At 39.6% G+C, this 24,674-nt stretch overlaps 1 protein-coding gene across 5 annotated transcripts in view; it reads right to left on the bottom strand.

Annotated features, from left to right (window-relative positions):
• Window positions 1–16,258, bottom strand: part of SNTG1 (syntrophin gamma 1) — a 345,421-nt gene extending 329,163 nt beyond the window's left edge. For 4 of the 5 annotated variants that reach the window (XM_039383962.1, XM_039383961.1, XM_039383960.1 and 1 more), the window contains exon 1: window positions 15,799–16,258. The gene's annotated coding sequence lies outside the window, so the exon portion shown is untranslated. The remainder of the gene's footprint in view (window positions 1–15,798) is intronic. The other variant, XM_039383959.1, reaches the window with a different exon arrangement.
• Window positions 16,259–24,674: the final 8,416 nt, after the last annotated feature.

Consider the following 24,674-nt stretch of genomic DNA (forward strand, 5'->3'; position numbering starts at 1 on the left):
CACTATTTTCATTTGTGATATAAACTTGTCTGACTTGTTTTCCAGCTCTAGAGTAGTTATTTGTCAACCTTTGATAAACAGAAGTTGCTTTAACATAGAATAACAGTTCTCTTTTGTTTGGTTGATGTCCCCAGAAAAAGTAATTTTTATTTTTCTATTTTTTTTCTAGTTGAATATAAAGGACACTGAGTCACTGGAAGAGGATGAAAAATGTAAGAAAGATAAATTATATAATTAATAAAACAGGTTATTTATGTGAAGACATAAAAGGGATGTAAATCCACCACTGTGTTTTAGTACTGCACATGAAAAAAAGTCTTCCTGTTAAAAAGATATTTTTTAAATTATGTGGATGTGCTTACAAGATTTTCTTCATACTGATCCTACTATTTGTTCAGAATTAGCCTTTCAGATCATCAGTCTTAGAATGTATGAAAACAGCACACATGACCACATTCCTCACTTTTTTTGTTACAGATTTACATTCAGTTCTTAGGCAGCACTCAAACAGCCAAGGTAAACTATGTATCTTTCAGCTTTCGTTTTGGTTCTTTACCCCAACCTGTAAGATATATTTGGGTAATTCTCTTCTTTTTGGAGTTTATGAAAAATCTCTGAAGCACATACCATACTGACATACAGGGGTTTACACTTCCAAAAATGCCTGTGAACAAATGTTTTTCAGTATTCCCAAGTCCAATTCACATAAAGCTTGCAGTTTCCTGGGGATCTGTAGCATGCATGCACTAATATTTTGCCAGGAGAAAAATTTTACTAGAATTTATCACTGAAAATTTAGACTTTTTATAGAAAATACACTCAGCTAGACAAAAATATTTTACACTTTTCATTTGAACAGAAACCAAGAGAAAGCATAAAGCCAGTTTACAAATTGTGCCAATTTTGCTAGCAATGAGATGTTTTTCCCTCAGTTTTAAGGGTAATTTGTTTAACAGAGTTTAAAAATGAAGGTGTGAATGCTACATTTAATTTTCAAGAGCACTGTATGGTTGTTGGAGGATCTGAATAAGTCTAGGAACAACTGCTTCCCAAAAATGTAGGAGCCATAAATAAACTTTACAATTTGTCTAAAGTTCCTTGGAGTGTTAGGTATCACAATACAAACAAACAAAAAACCACAAACAAAAGAAAAAAAACAGTAAAAATTCAATAGTGGAAAAAAATTTCAATTCTTATCAGTAAGTAAAAATACTACACTGTACAATCCTCTGTCACTGCCACAGGAAAGAAAGAGCACAAAATGACTTCCTTTTATGAGAGAAATGTTTACTATTCCTTCAAAGACTGGAAATCTGGCATGGGAGAGAGACATATGTCAGAGGAAAATAAAAAGTTAAAAAGGTAATAAATATTTAAATGCAAATAGGGGGTTTGGAAGTTTATCCCTGTGCATTTGAATCAGTTTCCAGGGCTCCCCTGTGCTTTTGGACATTTTGTTGGGCAGCTCTTGGTTCATAGCTTCTAAGGTCTAAATTGCTTTAATCTTTATGATTGAATAATGATGAACTGCAGAGCCCAAAATTATGTGGCAGAAGCCTTTCATCCATCCATCCATCCAGTTTCTTTGCAAAATGTCTACTGCCACTGATCACAGTTTCTCTTAGCCCATTTTTTGAACACTAAAGTAAATTTCACAGTCCCCCAGCCATAATTTAAAAAGTACTCAGACAAATTAATGGAAGCCTATGTCTCATATCCCCATCTCTGTTAATGAACTGCCTTTCCCAGTTGTATCATAATTACCAATTTGGCCACAATAAGCTTTAACTAGGACTCACAATTCATTTTTTATAAACACAAAATTGTACTCCATGAAATACAACACAGTAGGCAAAACATCCAGAGAGTAACAGAAAACCAAAGAACATGTTGGCATAGGGATCATTATTTTTTTATTTTGACTGCTTATGAAAATTAAGTTTGTGTTATCGTGTTGCATGTATATGCCCACACGAGGGTGAATGGGTGAGAAATACTTGCATGTCTGACATCTCTGAAAGCCTTTAGGAGTCTGTAGTCTCTTGCCCATACTCAGTTGCGGCAAAATGGGTCATACAGGGAGCAGTACTGACAATAAAATTTTCTAAAAGTTTTATACAAGCACATAGCTGGATAACAGTCTCCATTATTAATCCAACTGGCAACTAACACATCCGCCAGGGATGTGAGTTTTTATTCTTGATAGATAATCTACCACCTCAAAGTAAAACAAAGACAAATGAAAACACTGCTTGCAGAATTACCAACTGCTGTGGAGGGATTGAGGTCCTACAGTGGTAGGCCCACAGAGTTATTTACATAAATGCAATTCATGCAATACCACAGTGGATTTTCACTTTAAAAGAGAAAATATTTCACAATCCCCAATGCTATGCAACAATAACTTCTTATTAAGCAAAGCACAGCCCTAACGGTGAGGCGGTCTGCATATCAACTACAGTTGTTGCCTTTAAGATAGCAAGGTAGATGTGGAAGAGAAAGGCAATGGCACTAGAAGTCTTTTCTAATGGACATCTATTGTATGCCAGGATAGCAAAATATAAGTTGTAAGTGGTTTAATGTCTCATATCACCAATTAATACACCTGCTTGCTTATTCATCTTACAGAATGAGTCACTGAAAAGGTGATGTGGGACAGACGGGACTACGATGGGCAGTTCTCTGTCTTTTTTAAAGGGATAACTCTCTTAGACTCTTACTACTATGCTGTTTACACAGTCATTTTTATTGATTCTACATGCACAAGCCTCATACATTAGAGGCCTTGCCAGAACATGAGTATTTTTTTCATGATGGTAAAGTCATTCTAGCCCACTTCTGGCTTCTTATCAAAGCATCTGATTTTCCATTCCATTTCTGTAATCTGGTATCATTCCCTTTATACTAGGGTATCTTCCTTCTTTCATTTAAATTACTTCTATATTTCAGTTTTATTTTAATTCTTTCTCTTAACAGGAAAAATGTGACATCATATCAAATCCATATCCAAATTTGACCATGGAATTATGGCAGTTTTGAAATTAAATACTAGTGTAGGAAAAGGAATTTTTCTTAAGTCAGAATTTGAGTAGCATGGGTTACTTCCCATATGTTCAGCTGGGTTTTTTAAATACAAACAAAATGCAATTTATTTTAGGAATTTATAGCTCTCTAATAATATCCCACTTTTTCCTTTTACAGTGCTACAGTAGAAAAATAATACATTTATGTAGCAGTTGTGGCTCTATTCACAGACAGAATGCTTGCAGAGAGATTCTTTCAAGTGCTTATTACACTGTGTGAATTCTAAGGCTGTCAAATGTTCTTCCTTACAATGTATCAGTTAAGACAGAGACTGGAAAATGAGCAAATATGACTTCATAACAAATTTAATTGATGTCAAGAATAGATGTAGGTAAATCCATTTTCAGTGTTCCTACAACAAATCAAATTCTTTTCCCAGTTTGTGTAATGTTCTTCCAAAACCTAATAGATCAGAGAAAGCAGCGACCAGGTACACAGAAATCTTCTATGAGATCATGCAAAATATTCTGAGAAACCAAAAATGCATGTAAATCAATAGCTAGTACACTATATGCCTCCACTGTTTCTAACTACTGGAAATAAACCTTTATGTAAACATTCATTAATGAAATCTCAAGGTACTCATCCATGTGACCACAAAGTATGAATTTAAGCCAAATGAGATAAATGAACCAAAAGAAGTTTGTGTGACTTGCTCAGGTCTATGTGGTGATCACAGAGTAAATCCAATTCAGAGCTCCAGTTCACGGTTGAGACCCTCTGCGCTGTACACTTGACATCGACAAGCTGAAATAAGTAGCTTTAAATTAACAGTTTTGAAATTTTCTTAAATTTCAGAAACAAAAAATATTACACAGAGAAAAGTTTTGGGGTAAAATTCCACTACATTATAGATAAGACAATTTGAAAAAATTCATAACAGACCAGTTTAATTATCAGTTATTCACACAGCTTCTGAACAGCCTACAAACCGCACCCACTCACCTTTCTTTGGTTAAGACAGGTTGATCACTCCTTTCTTCCAGCAGTATGCTCGTTTGCTATGCTATGTTATTTTTGGACTGCAAACTCTGAGGAAGAGAGTATGTAGTATAAGAAATGACCGAGGTCTGTTTTCCAAGGGAGGAGGCAGGTCAGCTTTTCAGCCATCCAGCACTGCCCACTCATCGGACTGCTTGTTGCCAACACCAACATTTCACGAGCTTGATAGTGACTCAGGCAAGAACCAGTGCACAACAGGATTCACATCTTTTTTTGGCTCTCCCTGCACTTTCCATCTTCAAAATCGGGGTTCAAGAGTAAGACTTCTCTTCACTAATTCACTGCATTTTCTAATTCACTGTACCTTCAAACTGATATGTGTCATTTCTTTTGATCAAGCTGTTTGTTCTGAAGTCCTTTTCCTGTACTTTGAAACTAAACTCTTGACACTTCAAATTTTCTGTTGCTGAACAAATGAAAACCGGTCTAAGTCCAAGGAACCTAACCTATCACCGCTACAACTGCTGTCCAACGATGAAGACCCCTCCATAAACAAAACATGGACATTTCATCAAGCTGAAAGTAAATTTCCATGTATTTTGCCCTTGTCTGCTATGTACTGCCTAAAGGCAGTTATCTAAAAACATTCACATCAAGCACCTGCAATTTCATTGAAGAAATGTATTGTAAATAGCCTAAAATTAAATAGTCAAGTGTAGTTACTGAAACAAGAAATACTGTTTTCATGCCCTGTGCCAGGATACCTTCATACACAACAGTAGATTCTATTATTGGTTAACAGCACGCAAATGGGAAAAAGAGGCAAAATTTCAGTTACTCAAAAAATTAGGCATTAAGATCTCTCTGAATTATATAAAGCTATTCATACGAAACTATTCAAAATGAACCACTGAAAAAACCCTCTCATTTATCAGTTCCAGATGGAAACCATCTGCAAGCATCCTAGTAGAAGATGACAACTGAATGTTATAAAGGCAGATTTTCAAGTAGAGCATTTTTACTTTTGTATGGGACAGAAAAACATGTATTATGGAAATTTCAGGCAATTCAGACAGTGGTGGGCCGGAGGAAAGAACAAAAGCCTCAGTAAGCTGCTAAATACAGCACCTAATACTAGGCTTTACTGAACAAAACTGCTTGAAAACAAAAGAGAGCTTCAGCTTGATGTGAGGAAGGAGGAAGCAGCAGAGGCATGTAAAGAGAAGATTTAATGGGCCAGGTAGATGATCCTCACCTGTAATTCTGAATAGATTTGGGAAGGGTACTCAGACTGAGAAAGATTAACTGAAAGAGGATCAATCCCTGTACAAGTACTGGCCACTGTGTACTTTACGCAGATGTAATAGAAGCCACAAGAACATCCACCCATGTAATGCGGCTGTTCTCATGGTCAAAGATGGTTTTATTACAAATTTCAAAAATTCTAGGGCTATCCAGGCTGACAAGCACTTAGTATATCATATTTGACACACATACGTAGACATTTATCTATTACAAACACACGTATACACACATATATGTATGAAGCACACTGTTAAGTCATAAGCCTGTAAAGGATAAAGCAGAAATACTGTGGGGGGAAATCATAAGTGTGAAGCTGTAACGAGGGATGATCCTCAAAAATGTCAAAATGAGCTGCTCTCAAATTACCAATTTTGTTATCCCTTCAGGGAAAAACTGGATGAAAAGCAAAAATCAAGCCTCATGGAAATTTAAGAGAAATATATTCTCTGTATATATGTATCAGTAACCAGAAACAGAAACAACTGTTATGCCTGAAGTTTTACAGTTGAGTTGATAAGTCTTTGTAACCCAAGTCACTTTTATTGTGATGACACCTTTACCTCAAAAAGGTGCCATCTATGGTCACTGCTGTACATATGAACAACAAAGAAATGCTCTCCACTTACCACTTCTTCTTCGAATCATATACTTTTATATCATTGTATCATGATATTATAGGATTATTATGATGAAGATCTCACAGACTTCTAGGAAGTAAGTCTCAGAACTATGAATCTTATAAATAACCATGACTAAACACATACTCTCCTGTAAGCTACAACCCAAGAAGATGGCCAGAAAGAACCTAGTTCATAGCCTTCCTGGTGCTGACTGATTGCAAACATAGGAGCTACTGGCATGATGAGCCAGACCATGTAAAATGGGAGACAGGAAGAGACATCATGTCAGTAACGGCGGTGAGAAGAAATGAGAAGAAATGCCCAAGATTTTTGGGACAAAACACTCAGCCCAACAGTCAGTTTTGCCACAAGCAACAAGCTGCGGCATGTTCACTGACTTGTAGCAGAAATATTATGTCCAAACTTTTAATAGGAGCACTCCAGCAAGGCCCCAGATACCAGGTAGCTACTCAGACAGAAGGGACAATCATATAAGTAATTTCACACTTCAGGAGCTGCCTTGCGTATTTCAGTAAATCAAAAGCTTCCTAGCCTGATGAAAACTGATAGTGAGGTAGAAGAACATCCTCTCCATGGCTGAAGAAGGAGCTGAGTCAGTCACACATCATGCCTGCCATGCTATTACAAAACACCTGCACTCTTGTTCCAAGCAACTGCATACAGGCTGCTATGGAAATCAGCAGTACAACTGCCATGAGGATTATCCCAAGAACCGTTTCTGTATACAGAGAACAACACACAGTATCTCCTTTCCAGCAGCTACAGGACTGAAAAGCCTTCTAATTATGAGCAGCAGCATCCTTCACTTTAGATACCTGCTGCATGCAAAATACCACGATATTTTTATAAATTACTTCATAGATTTTTATTTCCCATTATTTTAGAGTTTTAAACATCATTCCAAAGATTTGATTCACAGACTCTAGAGGAACCCTCATCCTTAATTGAAGGCTGCACAGATAGATGTTATTGGTACATACAATTATTCCCAATCTAGAGCATCTTGTATGTGCACTCACTATGCTGAATTCATCGGCATAGTCAAAAACAAAAAAAGTCAAACACTGCTTCTAATCTTCATCCAAAATGGGCCCCAGTACAGTGAAAATAATTGGGTTGTATAAGAGACCATAATTTCAATGACTAGCATTACACTATAGTACTTAAAAGAGTGCTTTCAGGTTGTTTATCATAACTTCTAAATACAAGAGTGTATTTCAGATGGATGGCGTTAAAAAAATCTTTCAAATAAAAGATGGTATTTATGTAATCAGATCTTTTTAAGCTAACAAAAAGCTTTGACAAACAGACAGATAGGTATTGACCACAGGTTTTGAACACATAGAACAGTCTATACACTCGTAAATACACATTACTACTACAGATGTGTATTTTTTAAAGATAAAGGACTAGTTTTCCCTGCAGTAGCATCTCCAGCTATTTACATGCCACAAACCTGCAGAAAGTGACATTTAGCTGTAATTGCAAAACTTCAAAGTACTTCATCATTTTTGTGAGCTTTTGTGCAGAGGTTTTTCCAGCACTTTAAATGCCTGCAGAGAGAGATCTTGTATGTAGGAAGATCTAAGATACTTCTTGCCATCCAAAAAAGACAAATCTGCTGCCATAAAAGGAGGAATATAAGTTAAACTTCTGTATTGCTTTGTAACTGAGGCAATATTGACACTTGATCCACGAAAGCAGCCTCCTTCTCATCCACTTTCTCTGAAGCAGAATTGGTATTTAGAAAGCTCACAATCTTAATTTTACACTTTTACAATTGCCTCTAAAGCTGGTTTCAGCTGCTTGTTATAGACAATTTTCCTACGGAAATTAGAATTGTGAAATGAAGGTTGCAACTCCACTTAGTTGTCAGAGACTTTTGAACAATATAGAGTCTATTATAAAAACAGGCATGTGTAGGAAGCCAAATTTATCACAGAATTAATCTTGAGACAGAGATACATGTATGTACATGTATTGGAGGGCAAAAAGAAAGAGAAGTCCTGATGATACCACTTTTTTGTCTCTCCTAACATGAGACAACATGAGGACTTCACTAATTTTCATGTTGCTTCTTATGCACTTAGAGACCAATCTCAGAAAGTCCAAAGAACCAAAGCATCTCAACTACGTCCACAAATGGACCTGCAGAAGGGAGTGGTCCATCTAAGGATGCACCTGAATTCTTGCACATGAGTTCCTGTTTTAAATATTGGGAATTCATGTGACTTTTGGAGAACGATGACACAGGTACAGCCTTACCCAGACGTTTCTCATATGGAAACGGAACATGTTTCTGGCAGAATATGAGCAGCAGATCTGTATTTCAAGGATGCAGTTCTGAAGATTACTGAACAATTGCAGTCTTGGAAACACCACTTTCCCCTCAAGAACATGGACAGCAGCTCTCCCATCAAACATCTTGCTTCTGTCCTTCTTACAGTTCTCTCTCTGCTTTGTCTAGAAATGCAGCTATTCACCTTTTCTTCTTTTCAAGGGTCATACATATCCTCTCTCTATCACAGCATAAAGAATGAAAAAGCAAGCCCACTATATTTTACTGCCTTCTTTCATACAGTCTGCCTAGATGTTTATGACCCCAGCTCCTGGTGATCTCAGGCTCAGAGTTCTGCAGCCATCAAAGAACTGTATAGAAGGCATATGGCTCTATACACATAGTGGTTGGTACTACCATGCAGTAGCTAGCAAAAAAAGTGTTATGTCATTTTATGCTCTTGAGAGTAAAAGAAGATGCTTGATAATGCTTTTGTAATTTTCCAAAAGGAAACTTATTCCAAAAATACTTTACTTTTCATTTCCCAAATTTCTTTCCCCAGAAAAAATGTCTATCCTGTAGTTAGACAACTACTATAGAGTTAACTATAAAAGCAAAAATCAAGTCTCATTTCAAAGAGAAAAAATCATGAACTCAATCCCATAAATACAGACCATAGAATAAATTATATATTAGTCTCAATAAAGAGTTGTATATAGACACACAGAAACACAGCACAAAAAACTACAGAATCTCACACTTGAGAAAGCGATCAATTGGATGCAAGATGTATTACATGAGGAGAATAATTAATGCTTGAGATTAACCTTGAGATTTTCATTTCAGAAAGAAGTATTGTAACATCATGAAGAGGTTAAAAAAGGCAGTAAGTCATACATGTGTAGGAGCATAGTGACAAATGGCAATATCAAATCACTGTTAACAACAGAATTTGTCCATTAATCAGAGCATACAATGAATACTTTCTAGTCCATCTACCAAAAACCAGAAGGTTTAGGGTTTTTCTAAACTAACAAGAAAACTTCACAAACGTATATAGCATTGAGAACACGGAGAATAATACAACAAATAGAATAGAATTCCTGATCAGTAAGATCAGCCCTCTCTTTGGAGGTTAAATAGGTTATTTAATGTAGTGAAAAGGAAAGTTGATGCATAAAACAGATTAATAAACTGAAACTTAAGCAATTTTAATTAGGACATCTCAAGAAAACAGCCCAAGCAACCTCACAGCTACATAAGACAATAAGTGGTGAAAAGAAGCATATGATGAACTATTACTACAGTTGCTTAAGAATTAACTAGCTGAAAGACTAATGACATAGTGTGGAAAGAAATTATCTACTTGTGCATTCAATTATCCAGGAAGGTCCTTCCTTAACTCGGTGAGCTAAAATATGGCAAGAGGTGATGATCATCAGATGCTATCATGATTTCTATACACTTTGCCTGGAAATGTCTTCCCTCAATAAAATTCCTTCATGAATGTCGCTGTATTTGACAGAGAAGTTGCTTCAGCTGAAAAAGCAACAGAGTAGCTATTTTTGCACTTCCATTAATGGAGTTGCTTAGTTTGGAGACAGGGAGCCCTGCCACTAACATCACCCCCGGCAAGGCCCAATCATGCCCTGTTCATAACATGTTAACCCCTCTGACTCTTGTAACACCAGTTTGCTTTTATATCCATTCCTCTGGCTGATTTTCAAAAGACTACTTTTGCATTTTACCACTTATACCTTTTATATCTTATATTTTACATTTTACCTCTGCATTCCATATTCACGCAGTTGTTTCATAAAAAAAGTAAAACACATAACTCACAGAATGAAAATGAAGGCACTCCAAATGTTAAAATCCACAGAGACACAGGTCTGACGCTGATTTTTACTCAAGATCTGTCTTCAATTAGGAACTCTACCCATGCATCAGCGTGTGTTTTGTTACACAACAACTACTCTGCATGGACCAAACCCTTATACTGCCACATAAATGTTTGCCATTTAATAACCAATTAAAACAGTTGTGAGAAGAACTGTTTGTGAATTCTGCTGCATTCAGCAACGTACAGCTGCAATACCAACTGGTAATGGATACAGGCAGACAGCTGTGTGTGATGAAACCTAGAACTGCAAGACAACTGTAGAGCTGATGATTTTCTCCTCGGTTTTCACTTGAAAAAAATCTGATTAGCATAGATTAGTTCTGAAAGGCTGTTTATAATATATATAAAATGAAGGAGAGAGAGCAAAGAGTTCCTTTACAAGCAAAATTCTAATGGCTTTACTTCTTTAGGGGTCAAAAGCAAGCCAAAGAAAATCAATGTCCATTTGTGTTGCTGAAGCTGAAACATACAGTTCATTATTCATAACTCTTAAAAGAGTCAATCAAAACATCTTGCCATACAGAGAAACTAGAAAAAGCTACCTTACATAATTTTGAATGAAGATATATTTAGAAACAGCAAAGCATCTCAGAAACAATTCTGTAATTAAGAATCAGTACTTTATAGTAAGGCAAATATTAACAGCTATATTATGTATTTGAAAAGATTTTAAAAGATTTCCAAGATCTTAGTATTATACTTGTTTAATTCAGAGTCATTTTTAAACTACATTCAATAAAAATGGCCAGAAAGAACACCTAGAAAGAATCAGAGGGTATGATAACTATCACTCATGAGATGAAATTCTCTTTAATTTTTGACAGAAAGGGGAAGAAAAATGAATGTCAGAAACAGTGCTCCCATTCTTACTTCTTTACACATATATTTATAGAATACATATATATATTCTTAGCTGTATATTTTAAAATAAATTTAATACAAGTGGAGGGGGAAAAGGCATGTGTTTTGTTTTATTCAAACGGCATTTGCTCACACTTAAATCTAATTCTATTTGAATAATTTGATCAAAGGCAATATAAAATTTACTTAAGGAGTCATTTCTAACGTCTTCAACACAAAACCCAATACTCTGTCTACTATTTGAAAAAAACACATTGAGAATGAACAAAAAGTAAAATAAAGCCAGACTTCAGAAGAATATGATGAATAAACTTCTCCTCCTCTGATAATGTTATCTCAGAAGCTCCAAGCAATGAACATTTCAGAAGTGCTCGATGTCATAAGCTTTAAAAGTATATCTTTGAACCAAAATCTCACCTGACCAAGGAAGAAACACTGAAATCTAACAGCAAGTGACAAATACTTCATAGGCAAAAACAGAGAATTCAACACTCTTGAGATGAGCTCCAGAGGATAATGACCTGCAGAATAATCAACTGAGCCAACAATCAACTGCACTCATGGCATCTCTGAAGTTATGAGTTTTTTCACAGACTTAATATCCATGCCAGTACTAAAGTAGTAAAACATCAGTGCCTTTACCTCAACCACATCTCACACAGGAGTTTCAGTGGCTGTTGAAAAGTACCCTGTGAGCACCAGTGTGGGACTTTTGCTCTGCTCCAGGTCTTACTCCACATCTGGAACATCCACTTCCATCCTCAGGGTGAGACTCTGTTCAGCTGCACTTGGCTTTTGGCATGGGGACCTCCTGCATTTCACAGTGGAATGTACAGCAGAGACTTCCATTAATCATCCATGCCTTATCTCTGAAGTACCTGAGTGGCACAGCAGACTGTGTCCACCAGTATCATTTATCCATGTTTTGGCCTCACATGCAAAACCCCAATCCCATCTTTTAGAACATTTATACATATGTAAGTCAAAACTACTGCTACACTCGCATTAGTATCACAGTGAAGAACTTCCATGGTTTTGTCCAACATTACCCAAAGTAAACTGGAGAATTAATAAAATTAATCTTATCCCAAACACTCTTCTTGATTAGTTTCCCTCTATTCATTACTTTAATAAATTGAAGAGAGCGAGTCCCCAGGAAACAACGCAGCCCTTGGCTACTGCAAAACCAGACTCATCACACAACAGACCATTTCACCTCTTTTGGCCAATTCAAGTTTATTATTGAAGATAAATCTCATAGTTTCAAATGGCAATGACAGCCACATCTTAAGTGTGCAGTGGAAAAAAGCCTTGTTTGCATATCACGTAGCTCCTCTTCTTCATAAGGAGTAGACACATCACCTACTAAATCAATCTCTCAAGATGGATAATAATTTCTCCCTCAGATAAATAAATATATGTGTGAATTTCACTGGTTGTGTCTCCACTGCATTCCCTGATGTTGATTATAGCTGGATTTTGAGGCATGATCTGTTTTGGTTTTGGTTTTTAATGCATGCTTTCTCAGAAAATCTGCAACAGGAATGCAGAAAATATAGGTAGGCCACAACGACAGTAAGGCTTTGTGACTCTTCCAGTGATGGTAAGCAAACTCAGGGAAAATACAGAAGTTCATCTGTGTAATTATGCTGAGCCAGTGTCACAGCATACTGCCAAAGGTACAAGTTGATGTAGCAGACTCTCATTGGGATTAAACCCAACCACATTCAATCCTCTCCCCAGGAAACCTAAACTGAAAGCACAGCCATGAGAAGGGCCAAGAAACATGACACATTAAATCCATTTGATGTTTCTTATCATTCACTACAACTCCTTATCTTTTTAACAATTCATGCAAGCAGACCTGGCAATGACTACTGGTAAGCGCTCAGGCACAAGGACCAGTGCTAAAATACAAGCATTATCTGAGCACTTCAGAGGGAAGAACTGAGAGCAGATTACAGCTCTTGTTTGTCTCAATATTCAATCTAAAATGAATAAATAGAAATGACACACTCAACTGGGTTGGGCTGACTAGAAAAATCCTGCTTAACTGTTGGTGTGTTTAATTTTGCTTACAGGTATTTCAGTCAGTTCATGAACGCTATGCCCAAAAAGCCAAAAAAAATGTCTGAGTAAACACAAAAAAAAATTAGGAATTAAACACAATTTCTGAGCTTGCCCTGACAATTCTAAATCAAGTCAACATCTTCTCTAATTATAGAGATTTCCATAGTATTAAACCAAAAATGTATACTATAAAGTTGAATATACTGTACTTTGGAAATCTCAGATTCAAAAGATACAAGCTAAGTGGGATACAGAACATTAAAGAGGATACTAAAATAGCCTTACAGTAAACCCTATGACAGCCACTCCTGAATTTTTAAGAACTACACACATTGTAAAATAAAATATAACTATGCAGGAAGGCTTTCTGACAAGTATCAAGTAAAAGATAAAGAAAACATCTGAAGATAAAGGGTTCTGATTAAAAACCTAGAAGTGAATGTTCTAAACTATATCTTTAAAGACCTCAAGTCTTACCTTCCTCTTTCTTTTCAAGTTTCTAACAGAGAAAGAAGCATTCATTTTTTTTCTATCAGACCTTGCTAAAACTCAGTTCTTCAGTCACGTAAGAGTGAAAACCTGACTGTAAGTGAAAGTCTAAAGCACCATGTTCTTTAATTCAGTGATGGGGACCTTCACTAGATTATCTCATAGCTATAGGACAAGATACTGCAAAAGCCAAATGATACATCATTAAATTATGTTTTCTTCCTCTCCAGGCAAAGAGTGAGAACAGCATTAGATTAGTTTGAAGGACTAAAAAGAAAACGAGGAAGAGGGCTCTGCAACGTGAATCAGAAGTGACAAAGCTAATACAATTTTTAAACTCCTTTTATTTATATAATCAGGCATAAGCATTTACTTATGTTAATTGTGGAAACCTCTAATGTAATACAGAGCCCAAATGAATTCCACATCACTGCATGCTTCAGTGTTTCATGATCTCCCTTGCACATGCCTAGTGAAAGTCTGCCACTCTGCAACAGACGAAGGAATTACTACAATAAAACCATAGGCAGACTTCGCTACAAACTATATTTTTTGATACGAGATAGAATAAGCTGAGTGTTTTAAGTAACAGGTTTGCATCCCACTGTCTAGCAACAGTTATTCTATTTGTATTTCACAGCATCTTCAGAGAGTCAGAAATATGAACCACAGGAACACTATCCGTAAACTGCACTGAGACAAATGACATTCCCCTCAGCCAATTTACCCTCAATAATCTCCATCAACCATTACAGGAAATGTTTACTTTATCATTCAGCTATAAACTTGAGTTAGTTACATGTTCACCATATGGACATTCCAACATTTTTTAATCATATCATGTCAATATTGCATCTATTAAAAAAAGTGTATTTCAGTGCATAAAAAGATCTCTTGCTGCTGACAAATCAAAGTGCATTAACCTGGGAAGCCTTAAGACTGCCACACACACCCACACACTCCTTTCACTTCAGATCTCACTGATTAGAAAATGAAATATCCAAAACTCAACAGACGTTTCATGCACACTGGCATTTTCTGCAGGACATGTTTCCAACACTGTAACTTATACTTTCATCACCATTAGCAAGTTATTTCCTACACACATACCATGCCCTGCTGAAACTACCATAGTCAGTGGAACTGAGCTCCTAGTGAAACATCAGACCTTAGCTATAAATCTGTGTAAATGCTTTTATTCTGCGCTGCTTTCATGTTAGAACGCAACATGCATCAAGGTCACTGTAATAGATTGCAGTTTTCAGGCTCACAGAGATGACATGGAGGAAATCAATATGAGCAAACTTAATTAAACACTGTCTAAAGTTCTGCCTTCTCCCAAACCTGCCCAGAATTCACATATCTATTCCCTGCGTTTCAGAGACAGGTGTTTCATAGATATGGGAAGGCAGGCAGCTTAGCTTATATGTTATCACTGCTGAAAAGTGAACAGAACTCATTCTTTACAGTGTGACAGGTCTGCTCTGAGCTCTCTGAGTTTTTGGAGATTACAGCCCCATGGGCCTCCTCCTTTGAAGTGGAGTTCCTCTGAGAGCAGAATTAGTCCCCTGCCTGCAACCTGTCCTCCATACATTAAAATAAATTACAGTCAACTTTTTTTCGTGGCTATGTCAAGTATAGCAATAAATATCCACAGGCTAAATGTAAGCAAACAAACAAGGCTGGACAAACCATAACCTCACAGCAAGAGCATCTCAATGGAAATCCCTAGGCAGGGCACAAAAAAGTTATAGGCAAACAAATCAAAACTCTGGGTTCACTGTCTGAATTCATAAGTGAGTATGAAAGGCTGACATGCATTCTGCCTCTTTCCCACAAGAAGCACTGATAGAAAGCAATTAAGGGACTCCTACAATTTAGTTACAGCTCAGCACAAAGGAGAAGGCATTTTATATTAACGCCTGTAAGAAGGCATCACCTCTTAGAGTTGCAGAAGTGGGAAGCGCTGGGACATGGAGCTTCCTGCCCGGCTGTGCGCCGGAGCACCGCATCGGCGGGATGCCCGCGGCGGACTCCGGCGGAGTTGGAGGGGGCTCCCCTGCAATCCCGGCCACCAGCCTCCCGCACCTTAGCCCCTGAGAACTGCCGCTGGCGCCGCCGACCATCCTGCCTCCAAACCAGGAGCGTGCGACCAGCGGCTGCAAAAAAAAGTCGCTCGAGACGAAGAGAAGGCAGCGAAAAGGCAACAGAAAAGGAGCGCTTACTTGCCTATACAGCACAGCCGGACGACCTCCTCGCAGCTGGTGAAACGCTGTGCCACTCGCCCTCCTCCCACCGCTCCGCGCTAGTTCCAAAATAATTCCACCGGGCGCCGGCACATCCCCGGGCTCAGCCGAGGAGCGCAGGGAGCCCGGCCGCCTCGCCCCCCCGCCCGGTGCCCATGGTGCCAGCCACAGCCCCGGTAACTCGCGATCCTTCCCGCCGGCGCTACCTCGGGGCGGGCCGCCGGCTAACACGGCATCGCACCCCAGCCCCAGCCGCCGCCGCGGGCTCGAACTCCGCCGCCGTGCCGAGGGGGGAGCGTGGGGGTCCCCGCGCCCTTCCCGGAGACGAAGCGGGGGCGCCGGGCGGGGGAGTGCGGGGAGGCAGCGCCGCCCCTCCGCGGCGGCGAGCGGCCAGGCGAGGCGCGGCGAGGCGAGGGGAGGCGAGGCGGCGCCGCCGCCAGCGCGGCCGCAGCCAGGCGCGGCGATGCGGCCCCGCCCGGGACCCCCGCCCGCCCCCTCCGCTCCCGGGGCGCTCCGTAACGCCGCCCCGCTGCCGGCGCCACCAGATCCGGTGACGCGCAGCCCTCCCCCGGGCGGGCCCCCGCGCCGGAGAGGGGCGAGCGGGCGGTGAGGCGGGCCCCGCTTCCGACCGGCCCCGAGAGGGTGAGCTGAGACCACCGGTGAGAGCAGCCCGTCCCGCCGCGGCGGCCGGCGGCACCCGGCGGGCAGGGGCAGCGAGCTCCCGGGCTCGGCCCTGGAGCTGCCGGCCCGCCGGGGGGCGGCGGTGTTCCCCTCGGTCGCGGGAGTGCCCAGAGCCCGCGGAACTCTCCTCGGTCCTGGGGAGCTGAGGCTGTCCTCTCGCCCCATGCCACGGCGGGAAAGTTATCCACCCCCCTCCCGCCTCAGCGAGCCTCCGCTTTTGCTCGGCTGCCCCGGCTGCCTTTTCTCCCAGCCGTGTGACTGGGTATAGGCTGGTCGCTCGCCAGAGGGAACGTACATCGACCCCCATATTGGGAAGAAATTTGGTGCCGGTTCTACCACTTTGCCAAGCTGGCTTGGCGCGGCAGCGGCGCTGCCTCCTTCTCCCCGCCTCGTCTCCCAGCCACTAACCCGGGGCACGGCTCTGCGGCCTCGACCCCGCACCGGCGAACATCCAGCCCCGCTCTGCCGGGCTGTGTTGGATAAGGAGGGGGCCCAGGGGAGCAAAGGGGTGAGGGACAACCTCCCCTGTGCCTCCCTAAAGCCCTGCGTGGTTTTCGCCCTCCTGCTCCACACGTCCGTGCTTCCAACAGCGCACACGGCGCCTCGCTGAAGATCCCCTGCAGGCATCGCCGTCCCCGTCGGACAGCTCTGCGATGACACAGAATAACTCAGCTATGAGTCATTCACACGCACACACCCATATATATAATACATATATATGTATGTATATGTATGAACACACCTCCCGCGGCCGCCGCGGGGGAGCCGGGTGTCGCCGCGGGACGGGGCCGCCAAGCATCGACCTGCCCCCGCGAAGGCAGAATTAACGCAGGAGGAAAAAAGGAGCAAAAGGGAGCGCGGGGGAACCCGCCGCCGGAGCCGCCTCTCAGCAGCCCGCTTCCCTGGACGGTGCCGGCAGCCAGGCTCGCCGCAGCGAGCGCTGCGGGATGCTGCGGGCAAGGAATCCCGCGGATCTGAGGCCGTTCAGCGTAGCGTCCGCACCTGCTTGTTCTGCGGGAGAGCCAGCCCGTCGGGGGGCTTTTGCTAAACTAGGAGCGGGGGGATCAGCCGTTGTCTCATCCGCATCCTCTGGGCCCCCTTCCAGCTCTTGGAAATGTTTTTCGTCAGTTAAGCTGAGAACGTCAGGGAGGGTGGTCACGATTAAAGTCCGGTAAAAGGCGTTTGAGCTTTGCTTTTCTGCAGCTCCTCCGATACCCCTTTTCCTGTTAACTGTTCTAAGCTCCTTGTAATGAAAAGTGATTTTCACAGGCATCTTACAGTTAAGGGATCTTCTTCAACCAAGCTGGTGCAAACAAAATGTTTCTGTTCATTATGAGTTCCTTTTATAAATATTACCTTCAATAATGTGCAGTGAGGCATTTGAGGGGGGAAAGGATTTAAAAAGATGGCTTCGTGCAGGTTAAATGCAAAGATAATAAAGTTGCTTTGAAGAATAAAGTTAACTGTCGAGTTGATAAATGCATGAGAATATGCACTGATAGGTTTCATGCCTAATTAAACAGATTTCTACTATAGTTCTCATCTCGAGATACAGATATTTATTTTTTTCCCTGTTTCTTGATACTGTATTGATGTTAACAAGTTCTTGATAGCTTCAAGCTAGCCAAGATATCCACTCTATTGTGGTTCTGCTGAAAGACTGACTGCTTTGAACTAACAGTTCTCCTGACAAGAGTGAAAAAATAGATGAACACAACTATACATATGTTAGGACTGGGATGATTGAAATATATGTCTGAAAATTGAAAAAATTTAAATGTAATGAACGAAAAACTAATCAAAGACAGAAGTGAAATGGAACTGTAACCCTCTTCAATCATGCTTTGCTGAGAAAGTCAACACTCAACACTAGAGAGCAGTTTTAAAACAAGTGGAAACAAATAATATTTTATGATCTTTTAACTACTCTGTCTAGAGCCAGTCCCACATTCAAATTCCAACAGGGACAACCTCCTCAGTTTTCAGTATTGAGCCTGCCTTTACATACCTCAAACCAGGGTATAGATTAATTGGTACATACGTCCCCCTGTCTGTAGGAAGACCTGACATCTTTCATGGAGACTTCTCGCTTCTTTCTTTGTGTGATGATGAAGGGTAGGATAGCTTAAACAAGAAAGTAAGTTTCATTTCACAAGAGGAAGCTGTTATATTTTTAATGCAGGATCTTTCAAACTATTGCTACATTTCTTAGAATATGTAAATGTTACAAGTTTCATTGTCAGTAAGACTATGCTAGAGATGAACTCTACTAAACCAGGTGAAAAAAGTGTGCAGTGCTTTTAATAATTATCGAACACATGATTGTATGAAATAAGCATGACAATTTTACACATAATTAGAAGGTGACATTTATGTTGTATTTTTGCTTCAGGCAGTACAAACACAACAGAAGATTCTGACATATATAGAAACCAGATATTAGATAAACTTATGATGTAGTCAAGAACATGAAGCAATCTTTAAAGTCAGAGTGGGTGAGCCAGAATTGGTTTTGTGTAGTTTGGGAAATGTTAATTAAGAAATTTCACATAACAAGATGATGGTAGATTGGCTCCTGTTCTAGATTTTGCAGCTTCAGCAGCCTGGCACCACTTAAGTCACCAACAAGGGTGGAGTGACAAAGGAGGAACAACATTAAAAGTGGAAGAAACAGGATAAACAAAAAGATAAAATTGCATTGTTTAAGAAATATGAGAATTAAAGGAATAATGTCACCCAACAAGCAAGCAACATCCTTTGTAAAACTTCATTGACTATCTATCTATCTGCAATAGGTCATTTGTCTCCTTTTCCCTTAGCAAAATTACTATAGCACCCAATCTCTTTTTTTTTTCTACTGAAAGTATACTCACTTTGATTGTGGGCGGAGATTCTGACATTTGGAAGCCAAACACTGATGTGTATGTCTGTCACACATGAGCCTATTGGTGAAAGTGCTAGGAAATAAAGAGCAGAGAACTAAGGCTTTGAAAAACTGCATGGGAAAAGAAACTACTAGTAGCAGGGGGGAAAATAAGATGAATATATAAGAAAAATGTTAAGATGCTTTGGGAGATAGAGTGGAGAATGTTTTTATCCATCACTGCAACATTGGATTTTCTGTTCATGTAGCAGGTCCTATCACCTCTGGTAACACATCATGGCTGATGGGTTATTAATTGACTCTGTGAGAATAGAATTAATCTATTTTCAATATCCACTTTTGGAAAAGATAACAATCAGAGTAGCAAATGTAACACCCTCTAGGACAGGTGTCACACACTTTATAGTAAGTAGGTCACAAGATCATCTAAAGCTGTCATCATTGGTACTTCCTATACTGAGGCACATTCCCAATTTCTGCTGGCATTGTTTAGTTTTTAATTTCCATTCCCAGACTGATAATAGTCCACACAACCATGTCCAGAAAAGTCTATTAATATATTCCTTCATTTTCCCACAATTAGTCTAAACTAAGCTTCACAAAAATACTCCATTTACCAGTATCTGGCCTCCTTATGTAAAATAATGTGTCATTTTTCACCATGGCTTGTAATCTGAAAATCTGACTGGGGAAATGATGGAGACCAAAATAACTTCTTACAGCCTGTAGGTGGCCAAAAAATCTGCAGCTATATTCCATAATATTCTTTGCTGCTGTGATTTGTTTCTCAAGAGCTCTTGTCAATCCGTTTAAAATTCTCACTCACATAGGCCCAAAGAGAGACATAGGGGTTTGTTCAGACTGGAACCAAATATGCTTATATATTAAAATCCTTCTTTTCACATGTAAACAGGATATTAGCAATTCCATAAATTCTACATGAATTTTTACTTTGAAATTTGGGGGGTTTCAAATCATCTCAAAGCTTGGAGTATTTAAACCCATCTATATTGAAACCAAACAGCAGAGAATCTCAAAGAAGTGAAACTGTGAAATTCAGAGTTTTAATTTTCTCATTAATCCCAAATTTTACACCGAGCCTGTGCATCATATTTAGTACTGTTATTATTTATGCTAGTCTATAATTGGTTTGCATCTCATTAATGGGTAGCTTCAACTTAGAAGAGACTAAAACTGGATAAAACTGTAACAAAGGATTTTAACTACTTTCAAGGAAATTATCTGCAGAGTTATCTGCCTTAGTAATTACTTCATTAAAATCAATTATCGCAAATTAAAAGGGACATGTAGCAAACTGTAGGATCTAAGAAAATTATCAATTAGCTTTTTCTGTATTATTCTCAGTAAAAAAAAAATCTTTGCATTATAACAATTATCCTATTTCATCACCAAAAGAAGATAAAATTCTCTTATATGCATCTAAAAATCAGTTTTACACATAGCAAAGTTTGAAACTAGTTTCTTTTTTCCACTTGGAAGAAAAATAACTGATAAAAGTATCTTTTGAAAATAAACTAATACTCTGTAGGATTTAAAATTCTCCATAAGAAAATTAAAATATAAAAGATTACTAAGGATGGGAAAGAATTTATTTGTTACCTTCACAATTTTTGAAGTGGTAGCTGAGACGAGACAGTGAAATTCAAATGTAGGATGTAATCTTCAGATAATTGTTTGAAACATATTGAAATATATGTGGATACAGCTATAGTTTAATGATTACTACGTCCCTGGCATTAAAGATCATTACTATACTTGAGACAATTTCTGTGGATGGAATGAAAGTCACAGTTTTGCCCCAGAGCTGAAGCCCCTCTGTGAAGTGTGGCTTAGGTACACAACTACATCCGTTACAGATAATCCCTTGCAGATGGGTATTAGGACTTAGTCTGCCCAGCATCTTCGACCTGGCCCAGGGGTGTGCCTGTGGGAGGATGAAGAGAGCAAGGACTATTTCATCAGTAAATGCTTTCAGATGGCTCAGTAGTTTTTTCACACTTGTAGCTCCCAGGGAGAAGGGATAAAAAGAAGCTGCTTCATGGCTGCCAAGAAAGTGAAGAGGTGGTTCTGCCTATGGATCAACAAGGCAAGCCTTCCTGCCTGGAGCCACCACAGCATCGCTCCAAACCTTCAATAGAAAGGACATCTGCTTTAGCTCAGATTTTCCTCCTCAGTTCCACAACAGCAATGTTCTGTTCTGTGAATGAATTCAGTGCTTGCTGTAAATGCAAAGAATGGCAGCTGTACTGCAGAGAAGGGGATGTAGGTGTCTTTTGTTGTGAGGAACATACTAGGTGTATGTATGCTGAACTCTACATATGAAAAAGTAAGAACCTGACCTACTTTGACTATCCTGTAAAAACTACGCAGTTTTCTGTCACAAGGCATGAGGTTTGCATGCATGACCTACACCTAACCCTTGAGAAAACCATCTGGGCTGTAGTAGCTGCACCACTGGCTGATGTTTCTTGAAGAAGCTGACTCCAGCTCAGAACTGTGTGACTCTCTCCATAAATGAGTCAAATACTCCAGATCCTTAGCTGTTGAATAATCAACATTGCTTTTTAATCAGTCTTGAAGTTTTGGGGGTTTCCCCACCCCTCCTAGCCATGGAGTAGCAGCTCAACAGCCGTGAAATAGTTCCCAACATCACTGCGTGCTTCTTCCACCACACTTTGGTGCCATCTACTGAACACAAACATGGTTCCTACACAGCTCCCAATAGTCCAGTTTCCTAGAGCTCTCTGACTCTGCTCTTTGCTCAGCCCCCATCTCTAGTTGCACAGCCTCTTCCTCTCAGCACAGCCTGTCCCTGCCTTTAGGCTGTCTTGGTTAGCTGTCTGCCAGAAAATACATTGTTTCTCACCTGAGTGTTTTTCCATGGTTTCCAGGAACCAAAACGGAGATGAAGGACAACAGTAGAAGCATGATTAAAGCATGCTTTTTGTTTGGTTGTTGTTTTTTATTAAGCAGACTACTTATAGTCACAATAAACATGGTGTTATCTACTAAGCTAGCCTTCTGGTGATGTCCAACAAAACCTAATGTTACCTGCAAATTCTCTGCTTCAGTCTGATACCAACAACATAACTAGCAGAGCTTTGTTTGTTTCCCTTATCCATTCCTTGGAAGGAGCACACTTGGGCTCCTCTGCCTTGATGTGCTGCTCCAGAACAGCTCTTCTGAGCAGGTTGCAGCTGGGGGCTTTGTCGGATGTACACCATTCTGCAGGGTCTCAAGGTGCTATGAGGCTCAATGGCTCCCTGGGGACCACGCTGGTGTAGTGACAAAGTCAGTGACAAAGTCAGATCCCCAAAGTCAAGCTGGGGAAACAACCCACAGATCAGGATCCAGTTCAGCAAGGTCTGTGGCCAGGCATGGTCATGGTTATGAGAGAACTGCCAGCAGGCAAGCCTACAACATGTGCCTGTGTCCTACACCAGAGACTGATGGCCCTGAGTGGATCTGCAATGAGGTCCTGATCCCATGGGCAGGGGTGAGGAGAGTAAGGACTGGTTGATTCAAATAGAAAATATGGTTCACCTGTACTTCATCTCTTTACTTATGAAGAGACTCATGGACATTCCTATCACAAAGGTTTACTGCTTTCTGTATGCGTGTGCCAGATTATCACTCATTACAAAAACATGAAGGTACCAAGCTGAAGCTTCATCTCTGATAACAGCATTTCCCAAGAGCTGTTGATTCCAGGGCAAAACAAGCCCTCATGCAATTCCAGAACCGTTTTGCTCACAGATATAAAAAGCCACCCACAGCATCTCATTCAGAAGTTATGAACAGGGTTTTCTTTTAGTTAGTATAAGAAACACTCCCATAAAATGTTCATTTTTACATAAAGAAAAACATTTTGACATGATACCTTTGAAGTGTTCCTTGTGAGAGGCAATCAGCAGCAATGAAAGCTAAGGATGAATTTGGATTCTCCACCTCTACTTGTCTTTCACAGTAATAATCTGTCTTCCAAGTATTGCCCCTCTATAAATATTGTATATTGTTAATATTTTTTTTCACAGAAGTAAAATGAGGGATGGAATAAACATGGTGATTTTTTTAAATTATAGGTGAGATCTGCTAAAACTAAGAACATCTACATCCTCTTAGTGCCATATCAGTGTTCTAGTCTTGCTGTCTGCATCATTCTCCACTTTCCTGGAGGAAACTCCCCTGACCCAGTTGCCTGTGGGAAAGCTTTAGTCACACTTACAGACAGGAAAGAAACGAAATTAATGGATAATATATAAATTTAACCAAATATTTCAGCAATTTTGTAATAAAAGGAGGAATTATAACATTGAGAAAAGTGTTGTAGAATTATAACCTTAAAAACTTGATTCTGCATTTAATAGCCAATTTTCTCTATAAACAACATGTATCCTATTTTCTGCCATTGGTGACATGGAAGTTGGCTTCAGATGATCAACTTCTCTCTCATTTTCAATTGCTGACTTTTGTAATTTTCCCTCTTTTTTGCCCACTAGTTATTTATTAGTTTATAAAGGCATTTTTCTTTCTTTTGCTACAAATATTTGTGTAAAAATAATTAATTTATTCTCTTCTATACATATTTAATTACTTTAGTAGACTGTGTTATCATTATGAAAGGTTGACTGAGAAAAAACCCTAAGTATTACTTAAATAAACCAAATTATTTATTGTTTTCAGAAGAGTAAATTGACTCTTAAGTGTGTTCTGAATCTGTTTCTTCCTTAGTAATACCTCTCAAAAATGATCTGGTGTTATCTGCAGATGTGATGAAAATAGCAATAATTTAATATGTACTCAAATATTAATTGCAGCTTGTTCATGATGAAAACAAACCACTTGTCAGTATGTAATGGTTGAACATTGTAGTTTTTATAGGTTAATTAGCCTTCAACACGGATCTCATCTTCAAAAAAAAAAAAAGAGGAAGACTAGACAAGCATCTCAAAGCTGTATTACTTTTCACTGCAGATTTTGCTTGAAGACTAAGTATAAATGGGTCACTGATCTATCACAAAGTTATTAAATCCGTAGCAAAACCCATCATGGGTAGGGTTGCATGGCTATGAAATAAATATGAATTTCTGGCTTTTTTTTTGAAGTGGCACTAATCAGTGACTTAGCTTTTATGAGAACACTATTATGATGCTCTAAATAAATCTTAACTCTGTCTTTCACTTAATTTTAAAAGAAAATACTGACTTAACATTTCTGGTTGAGTTAGCATTTGTTTTCCATTGTTGATAATGGTTTTCAAAAGACACGA

Source organism: Pipra filicauda, unplaced genomic scaffold (assembly GCF_003945595.2).
Source record: "Pipra filicauda isolate LSUMZ 115617 unplaced genomic scaffold, ASM394559v2 scaffold332_size803855_pilon, whole genome shotgun sequence".
NCBI lineage: Eukaryota > Metazoa > Chordata > Aves > Passeriformes > Pipridae > Pipra > Pipra filicauda.